General features: G+C 47.3%; 1 pseudogene; it reads left to right on the top strand.

The window, feature by feature from the left end:
- The first annotated feature begins 443 nt into the window (after positions 1 to 443).
- LOC123104014 (serine carboxypeptidase 1-like) lies at positions 444 to 7,232 on the top strand (annotated as a pseudogene).
- The last annotated feature ends 624 nt before the right edge of the window (positions 7,233 to 7,856 follow it).

Below are 7,856 nucleotides of genomic sequence, written 5' to 3'. Positions count from 1 at the left end.
CGAGAAGAGGCAAGGACTGCTCAAGAACAAAGTTGTTGGAGTTGGACATCAAACTCCTACTCCACCTCCCTGTGGAGCGGAAAGAAATGGAAATCAAACTACTGTGCCGCGGCTGTTTTTTGTTCCTCCTGTGCAAAGAAGGACGAATGGAGGTCAGAGGGACCTGATGTGTTGCGTGCCTGCTGTTGGCTGCTATTCCAGTAGGTATATACACTTGTTTTTATTCTCTTGTTATTCAAATATGCAAGCTCTTATGCTCAGTGTATTGTTTGTTGATCAAATACTAATTACTTATTATCTCATATCTTGTATGGATGAGCAAATTCAGCTGCAATAAACACCATGAAGGATGTACAAAGTCTCTAGCAGTCAAACAAGGTAACTATCTTGTATGTTTTTGACATTTTCATAATTGTTACAATATACGAATTTGCGATGTTTGCATTACATTTAAGTTCTGAGCTCTGCGCTTTTTTTTAGTGGCACCCCCCGTAGTGTACTTCTAGATCCGCCGCTGACAAGTAGGATGGCTCCTCGACGGCAGTGGTGGTGTTATAGGAGAGGCGGTAAGATGTCCACCAATCCGTTAGTGCCACTGCCCCCTCTCGTCACTGCTGGCGGGACACTCCTCTCCTTGATGTGGTTGGCTAGATGACACCTTTGCGCATGTGCTTCATTGGTACATGGTTGGGAGGAGGTGTCAGGAGAGACGTCTGGACTCCTCTGGTGGACACTATGGTGGTTCTTTGCGGAGTACTAGCTTAAGCAACTATTGGATTATCCGTTTGGAAGATGTTGCTTGGAGCACCGCTTCATGTCCAGAGTGAAAACTAATCGTCTAACCTTCATTGGTTGTCACAACAGCGGTGAAACTTGCGTCATTACCTTGTTGAAGGCACAATCTCCACGCCGATGTTCTGGCCTTCATTGGTTGGTCTTTGCATCCAGATGAAAATCCTTTGTCCTGTCCGTCTCTGGCTGGACATGGGCAATGGTGAGCAGGGCGCTATCCCTTCTTGAAAGCGTGGATGCGGCAGAAGTAAATTTAGTCCTAGGTGCTGCATATCTTGTACTAATAGATTTACCATAGTTGTGTTTGTCTTGTACAATGTCTGTTAGCTTTTTATGCCTTCATTGCCTTGCACAAAACTTTAATAAATTATGGCCGTGTGCACCTGAGGTTGCAGAGGCCGGGACATTGACACTTCCTTCTCAGAAAAAAAGAAAAAAAAAATGTACCATTCATGTACAATCCATCTGTACTAAAGAAGACTTTCCAGAGGCTTGGTCTTAATCGAAGTAAATTGGCTGTAAGACATTGAGTTAACCCACCGCTAAGAGTTAGCTATTATTCTCTCACTTGACCATTCGCTCCATGTAAACTCAGAACTCTCTTCGGAGAATCCAAACCAAACAAGCAGCTACCTACAAGAAAATATAGCATTGTTCACCAGATACTTTGGCACCAAGCAGTTTGGTCACAGTTGACGTAGTGGTGTACTAATTGCAACGAACTTGTTAGTTTCTTAGTAACCACAAGCCTCTGAGCTGTACGCTCATGGATTTGTACTGAGTGGAGAAGAGCGAAATAGCAACCAAACTCCTGATCGAGGTGCCCCATATATATATCCACCACAGCAGGATGATCTTTCATAAGATCACGAAGTCAGAGGCAAATATGATCAGGCACACCATTACTTTCTTCCTGTTGCTCCTTCTGCTGGGCACATCACTCACAGATGCCTCACAGGAGGATCAGCTCATGAGGTTCCTCGAGTCCACGGCCAAGAAGAGGCAAGCTGACAGGGCCAGTAATCCAAACGTAGCTGAGGGACCCGACCCATGGGCCGACGCCAGCAGCTTCAGCCACCTGCCCACGCGTTGCCCGATTCCATTGGCGGGCGCCAAGGCGACCGACAAGATCACCGCGCTGCCCGGCCAGCCTCCGCGAGTCAACTTCGACCAGTACGCCGGCTATGTCACGGTGAACGAGGAGTATGGCCACGAGCTCTTCTACTACTTTGTCGAGGCCCCCTACGAGGCGGCCTCCAAGCCACTCATCCTTTGGCTTAACGGTGGGCCTGGGTGCTCATCGCTGGGGTATGGCGCCATGATGGAGCTCGGCCCGTTCCGAGTGAACCCCGACGGCAAGACTCTGAGGAGGAACAAGCACGCCTGGAACAACCGTAAGTTGTTAAGTGGAGCTGGCTTCTATCTAAGCAGAGTAGATACACTGAACTGATTAGATGTGTGCAGTGGCAAACGTGATCTTTCTGGAGTCGCCAACCGGAGTGGGATTCTCCTACGCGAGCAACAACTCGGATAATATCAACAAGCGGGGCGACCAGAGAACCGCCGAGGACACATTCGTCTTCCTGCTCAACTGGTTGGAGAGGTTCCCCGAGTACAAGGGCCGCGACTTCTACATCGCCGGTGAGAGCTACGGTGGCCACTACGTGCCGCAGCTCGCCACCGTAATCACCTTCATGAGCGAGCTCCACCACACCACTTTCATAAACCTCCGCGGCATCTTCGTAAGCCTTTCGCATGCGACTTTGCATAATTATTGGGTTTTTGTGGTAGCCATGCATATGCATGTTTCGTTTGTATTACATCTAGGTCGGCAATCCGATCCTTGACAATTACAAGAACAACGAGGGGAATCTGGAGTTTCTATGGAGCCACGGGCTGATCTCCGACGAGATCTGGGCCGGGATCCGTGCTAACTGCACTTTCACCCCGAAAGACGACTTGCGGTGGTGCTCTGTGTTGGGGCAGGCGTTCCACATAGGCAACATCTATCCCCGAAACATATACGACCCGAGGATCTGCCTTCCGTCGGCACGCGAAGGCTATGTAAGATAGATATAATGTGATCCCTTGGCTACTCTCCTACTCTCTTTCCCAATAAGAATTGCTCATTCCTATGGCCAGTCAGACAGTCTCACAGTGTCCACAATTTTTGATTTGCCAGCTGGCTGGCTATGATCCGTGCATGGAGTACTACGTCGAGGCTTACCTGAACACTGGCGAGGTGCAAGAAGCTCTGCACGCCCGCACCAACACAAGTTGGATAGCTTGCCCAAGAGAAAGGTATATACTCTATCTGCACACTGTTCTGCTGCTACACTACCCCCACCTTTTTTTTCTTCTCTCTTGTGGGCAGCAGTTAATATGCACTGCACTCACAGTCCTTTAAGCGTCCCCTTCCATTATAACCCCGGCCCAGTTACCGTGGTGCCAACGATCAGGAGGCTAGTCGAACGTGGGTTAAGCGTATGGGTCTATAGGTACTACTCTATACATGCACAATGAGCATTGAGCAGAATAAAGTATCTAGTCTTGAGGTTTTTAACTAGAACGGCCATCTTTCTTCAGTGGCGATTTGGATTCCACATGCTCGATTACCTCGACGAGGTACTCGGTCAAGGATCTCAACTTGCCCGTCACCAAGCCATGGCGTGCTTGGTACACCCCGGACCTCGAGGTAATTAACCGCTGTGCAGAAATAGACACCAGCAAGAGCTAATTAAGTAAAATTCAGATGTGATGTGTGCTTGACCCTGTGATGAAATTCATGGGCTTATAGGTTGGAGGCTATGTTCAGCAGTACGAGGAAGGCTTCACGTTTGCATCGGTGAGGGGTGCAGGCCATCTGGTTCCTAGCTATCAGCCAGAGAGAGCCCTTGTTCTTCTCTACTCTTTCCTCAAGGGCAGGCTCCCACCTGGGTGACGTCCCAAACTGAATTGGGATATTTGGGCACCCACATGTTAATTTACGGTGTGTTCTGATTCCAATATTGGATCTATAAATAAGTCGCTGCTTATACACAACTACGAAGTGACATATTCAGGCCATAGTCATATGGTTTAACACTTCTGTGCTGAAAAGGTTGTATGCTGTTCACATGAAAATAATAGATTGAATATCACATCTGAATTGTGCCGGATGGACATCTTTGAATTTTAATCACAGCGTCATTTCCATAAAATCTTGTGACCACGAGCAGAATGAAAATAAGGCAATCCTCTCAGTACAAGGACATAGTTTTTATTTTTATTTTCTATGAAGAAGATAAAAGGACATGTGTAAGACACGAAACATGATGATGTTAGGATTTAGTGACCTAATTGTTCTATTCTTAAAGATTTATGATTTGTGTTGCTAATTATTTGATAGTACTAACCATTTGTAACTATGGGATCATTGTTCTCATCCTTCCATCAAAAGTTAGGACTAATCCCTAGTATCAACGGCAGCACACAGGCCGAAGTGTAAAATACTGTTCTGGCACTGGCAACCAGTGGCGTAGCTAGGGGGTGGCCAGGGTGGTCCATGGACCATCCTGATATTTCCCCATAGCTTGTATATAATGTACTAAAATAAACATTTCTTTGAAAAATAAATAATTTATGTTAATATTTTTATTAATGGACCACCCTGGTGTATTGGGCTGGCTACGCCACTGCTGGCAACGTATAAGGACAACCGAGTGTACCCATGAGGAAATTCAAACAATCATACATCACCGGGGCAGCATGCCAAATGGTGATCTCTCCTAACTGTAAGCTTTTCTAAGTTTGCGGACAAACTATAACTGGACGACGTACAGCCGGCATAGGCAGTATTAATAGAACAAAAGACACAGACATGTTATTTTTCTTTCATTTTCCTCTCTGTCTCGTTATATGGTCTTCTGTCTCGTTATATGGTCTGAAGAACTTTTCAAGGCTCCAACACTGATCGCGTCAAAGCATTCTCCTTCCATTGTCCTTACCTATATAAGCACCTGGAACGCCACTCAGATGTTCGTGGAAGCGACGACGGCAGCTAATTTTCTTCAGAAAGCATCATGAGGAACACTTCCTTGTGTCCCCTCATTCTCCTCATCTGCGTGGCGGCGTGGTGCGCAGATGGGTCGCAGGAGGCTCGATCGGCTCAGAGAGTTGATCCTGTCCAAGAGGACTAGCACCCATAGCAGTAGCAACAGCGTAGATGAACCAAGGATAGGAGCTACTGCCACCAGTGGCCTCCGAGCAGAGCACTCCGTCTCTGACCAGAGCGATCAGAAGGACGCCGACAGGATCGCCGCCCTGCCGGGGCAGCCGCCCAACGGCGTCGGCTTCAGCCAGTACGCAGGCTACGTGACCGTCGATGAGATGAACGGCCGGGCGCTCTTCTACTACCTTGTCGAGGCGGCCACCAACGCGGCGACCAGGCCACTCGTCCTGTGGCTTAACGGAGGTTCGGCCATGCATACATAGAGATGCACTTGTCTGAATGTCTCGTCTCTCATACGTTATGTAAAATGATCTTACATTTTGGGACGGAGTACTTGATATATTTCCATGCGGTGCAGGTCCAGGATGCTCATCCTTCGGCTACGGAGCAATGGGGGAGCTGCGCCCATTCCGCGTCAACAGCGACAACAGAACCCTCAGCACAAACGAGCACGCCTGGACCAACGGTTAGGGAGCCACAACATTACAACAACTGGTAACGGTTTTCTACCCGTGACCCACACGTGACATGTGAATGTGTTGATGCTTGTGCAGTGGCTAACGTGCTCTTCCTCGAATCGCCTGCCGGCGTCGGATTTTCCTACTCCAACACGACCTCCGACTACAACAAGAGCGGAGACCAGAGGACATCGGAGGACGCGTTCCTCTTCCTCGTCAGCTGGTTCGAGAGGTTCCCGGGGTACAAGGGCCGCTCCTTCTACATCTCCGGGGAGAGCTACGCCGGCCACTACGTGCCGCAGCTCGCAGCCACCATCTTGAGCCACAACACTTCCATAAACCTACAGGGTATTTTGGTACGCGTGATTATGTTTAGTTAAACATACACTTCATAACAGTTAACACATATATTTCCTAGTGAAGATCGTATAATATAGCTTGCGGATCTCTAATTGGTTAGGTGGGCAACCCATATCTTGATGATAACATGAACACAAAAGGGGTGACCGACTTCCTGTGGGGCCATGCGGTGATATCAGATGAGGTGTACGCCAACATCACCAAGAGCTGCAACTTCAATCTGTCGGATGGAAGCGCATGCTCTGACGCCATGGCCGCATATGATACTGCCAACACTCTCCTCTTCGACATTTACGGACCTGTTTGTATCGACGCACCCGACGGAAAATACTACCCCAGCCGCTATGTAAGATATACGTATTTTGGAGTACATCTTTTCTGATAGTGGCAAATTATATGCACGTAACACACTTTCTTTGAATACCTAATTTCTGAAGAAAAAATATCCGCTCTAAATTGTGCAGGTGCCGGGGTATGATCCATGCACCGGCTACTACATAGATGCTTACCTCAACGATCCTGAGGTGCAAAAGGCTCTGCATGTTAGAACGACCAAGTGGGCGGGCTGCACGTAAGAGTTAGCTTAGTTGGGGCCAAGATAAATACTCTTGTGAGCATCCACTCAGTCCACTTACCGCTGCTGTGCTTGTGCAGGGACTTGCACTGGAAAGATTCATCGGCGTCCATTGTGCCAACGCTCAAATGGCTCATGGGCCACGGGCTGCATGTGTGGTTGTTCAGGTAGGTAACATGCCAACCCCAGGCTGAACTGCAACTGCAAGCACGCATCTAACATTGCCAAAGTGTGTGGGTAACAAATAGTAATATGTTTTCAGCCGCGATTTCGACTCCGTGTGCCCGTTTACCGCCACGAGGTACTCCATCCATCCATGACCTTGGTGTCGCCGTCACGGAGCCGTGGCGCCCATGGACCGCGAACAAAGAGGTAAAGCATGACTACATGTTCTAGTCAGTTTGCACTTGTTTGTTTGTACTGACTGACACTGATAAATCTTTGCAGGTTGGAGGGTACGTTGAAGCATACACGGGCGGTTTGGTTTTTGCATCTGTGAGGGGCGCTGGTCATCAGGTCCCTTACTTCCAGCTTGAGAAAGCTCTGATATTGTTCAGCTCGTTCCTGAAAGGAACGCTTCCACTCTATGAAAAGGGGCAGTAGTATTATGGACCTAAGTAAGAATTGTGGTGTGTCATCCATCCAGATATGGTATTGCCTTAGCAAGGAGCTTCTTTTTTGTCTGTCTTTTACCTCTTCAAATGGACACGGGCTCTTGAATATACAACAAATTTATGGCACCTCTATTTTGTTACAACTGCCTTCCGGAGTGCCACGCACCTAACGTGTGGCACTTATCAACAATTAGGGATACCCGGAAATGGCAGATAAAACATTCTTCAACCTCTGCAGCCAAAAATGCTCAAAATGCAATTTATTACAAAGGTTATGCTAGAGTTGCGTCGTAGGAGGAAACAAAACAAGTTGAATAAAGTGAGGAGAATTGAGCATTACATAACTTGTTATCAAACCTCCATTTAAACCAGAACTACAACATCCTGGTTCCAACCTCTGGGTTGTGGAACTTCATGGTTGGTAAACTATACTAATGATGCAACAAAGATGATTATGATTAGGAATGGCATGTTTTTGACAGAAAATATTAGGTGCAACAATTTAGAGCATGGCTAATAATATAGCCAGTCAGCAACTGGCTATATAAGAGTGCCTTGTCATCAAGAGCTAGCAATACCATTGACTCGTATAATAGGGTTGACTATAAGGTTGGCTCTTAGCCTAGTAATTTTCTTCACTCTCTCTTTCTCTTTCCTCTTATTTACTCAGTTTACCTAGGAACACGTGTAGAGGTTGGCTCTTGCATTCCCTCCCTTTTTGCATGTCTCTCTCTTCCACATAGGCAAAAGTGTCATGTAAGTAGGCTTATAGCCCATTATTGTACGTGCTCTTACATGTTGAATCAGACTGCATCTTTGCAGTGGAATCAGTTCAACGAATAGATGCA

The sequence above is a fragment of the Triticum aestivum genome, chromosome 5A (assembly GCF_018294505.1).
Source record: "Triticum aestivum cultivar Chinese Spring chromosome 5A, IWGSC CS RefSeq v2.1, whole genome shotgun sequence".
Classification (NCBI taxonomy): Eukaryota; Viridiplantae; Streptophyta; class Magnoliopsida; order Poales; family Poaceae; genus Triticum; species Triticum aestivum.
Note: the sequence above shows the minus strand (reverse complement) of the source record. Positions and strands in the feature narration are given on the sequence as shown.